A 2,803-nucleotide genomic window follows, 5' to 3' on the forward strand; every position below is an offset into this window, starting at 1 on the left:
TTACTAGTGAACCCGACTTGTGCTGACAACTACACGGATAGCAGGTTTGAAATTATTGCAAATGGTCGGTCGACCTTTCATTTTTCTATTATGGAAACCACCTTTATTAAAACACATAAACCTGTCCTTTGTCGCCAAAATGAATCCCTATACAATCTACACATCCTTCAGTAGGTCTGTGACATTTCCTGATTAGCTGAAGGACATGCAAATCAGTGATTGTCTTACCGGCCTACGTTGATCTGACTCATTTTATAAGCTGTACTATTTCCTATAGATCATGTTCCAGACGGTTCTGCTATGATTAGTGTCTGGCGAAAGGCTTCAGCAGATATTTCTTTTGCAACATCTCAACCAACAATTGGTCCAGTTATCAACATTATTTTCAAGTTTTGAACAATTCGAATTTCAAGATCTACGTATCTACATGAGCCGATCTGTGCAAGAACTCAGCTAACAAATGTTTCCGTAAATCAAAGCTATTTTCAAGTTTTGTACAAAGAAAAATCTTTTCAATATACATTTACTTAAACGTCAAATCTGTTTTATGCTGGTTGCATGTTCAGTTAAAGAAGACCTTTAAACGGTCTCACGTGTCACAGTTTCATCCTCCAAACAACTAGAATTCATTACAATGAAGTTTCACCCTCCAAACAACTAGAATTCATTACAATGAAGTTTCACCCTCCAAACAACTAGAATTCATTACAATGAAGTTTCACTCTCCAAACAACTAGAATTCGTTACAATGAAGTTATTTTTGTTAAATAACTCGCCTTTGTTCCAGCGGCATTACTTATTTTCCCTGATAGTTCTATGATGCATGTAAGAAATCCGGGTGTTACAAACTTTTGTAGATGTTTATTTACCCTCTACTACATACTTTAAGTTTGATACATTGATTGAATTACGGATTATTTCGCTGTTTGTACCAAAAGACCTGAGGATAAACAGTGGCAGATTTATTTTTAAAACTGCAGACAGTCCTTAAAGGTAATTCAATGTTAATGTAAATGTTAGTATTGCGTATTTCCTAAAACTTATGAGGAACGGAGTGTTATTGAGGTGTCTCTTTGTAAGAAGCGACAAATCGTGCCATAAGTGAGGTCACTCCGTTTTATTTTCTATTCGGTTCATTTTGCTGTGTTGTTATTTGAGTTCCTGACGGGCAAATTGGAATACCTAAGGCTTCTGGTAATTTGAGCTGGCTTGACTGGCGAGCCGTGTCATCAACATCATTCATTTGGTCAAGAAATAAGGATTCGATCTTATAGAGAAATGCCTGTCAACAACTTTTATTTAGAGAATTTCAGTTGTTTCTCGCAACTAACAAATAAATCCTGGAAAAGTAATACCTCAGTATCACAATAAATAACATTGGCTGAAACACTAATATTAGTGAGAAAATTATAATACGACTATATTTGCATCAATACAGTTGTTATCATAACGTTGTTTATGCTCTACAATCTGCTTTTATCATATATTACTTTACATAAGAAGAAAATATCTCTTGTTTCTATTGAAACCACATTTAAATATGTGTTTTAGGATTGTAATAGGCACATTACAAAATGTTAAAATGTTTAAATATGTGTTTTTAGGATTGTAATAGGCACATTACAAAATGTTAAAATGTTTAAATATGTGTTTTTAGGACTGTAATAGGCACATTACATAAATGTTAAGATAATACGTTACGAGATATAAATTACGTAGTAATAGAAATTAAGAACGACAGAATAATAATGTTTTGTGGCGTTGTGATATTCCATTTTGTTAATATTGTTCTAAAAATGTCATATAACTGAACTCATACAAATCATGAATACGTAATCGGTATATTATAGTTAAAAGAGATGTTCCTCTTATGAAATAGAAAATGTGTTTGTATAATGGTTAAAAATATAAAGAAGCATACTGGATAGATATGTATTCGATAATTGTACATGGATATGATGCCCTTATACATATGCTATGAAGTTTCCAGCATATTTACATGTATTTGTACTTCAGTGAAATTAAAAATTGTCATAGATCATGAATCTTTATATATGGTACCTTGGTTATTTTAGATAAATACGTTGAAAGATAACTTCAAGTTTCTTTTTTCCTAAATTCATCTATACAAGCGAAAAAGTAATTGTTCACCGGTATCGCACGAGTTTATTTGATGAAACGGAAAATATAAATAAACAAAAATTAAGAATTTCGGGGTATTTTGCTTTTTATGAAAGTGACAGAATCCCATTTGGAGAATGATGCTATGTTTAATGAAGGTGACAGAATCCCAGTTGGAGAATGATGCTATGTTTAATGAAGGTGACAGAATCCCAGTTGGAGAATGATGCTACGTTTAATGAAGGTGACAGAATCCCAGTTGGAGAATAATGCTATGTTTAATGAAGGTGGCAGATTCCCAGTTGGAGAATGATGCTATGTTTAATGGAGGTGACAGAATCCCAGTTGGAGAATGATGCTATGTTTAACGAAGGTGACAGAATCCCAGTTGGAGAATGATGCTATGTTTAATGAAGGTGACAGAATCCCAGTTAGAGAATGATGCTATGTTTAATGAAGGTGACAGAATCCCAGTTGGAGAATGATGCTATGTTTAATGAAGATGACAGAATCCCAGTTAGAGGATGATGTGATGTTTAATGAAGGTGACAGAATCCCAGTTGGAGAATGATGCTATGTTTAATGAAGGTGACAGAATCCCAGTTAGAGAATGATGCTATGTTTAATGAAGGTGACAGAATCCCAGTTGGAGAATGATGCTATGTTTAATGAAGGTGACAGA

This window comes from Limulus polyphemus, unplaced genomic scaffold, assembly GCF_000517525.1.
Source record: "Limulus polyphemus unplaced genomic scaffold, Limulus_polyphemus-2.1.2 Scaffold104, whole genome shotgun sequence".
Lineage (NCBI taxonomy): Eukaryota > Metazoa > Arthropoda > Merostomata > Xiphosura > Limulidae > Limulus > Limulus polyphemus.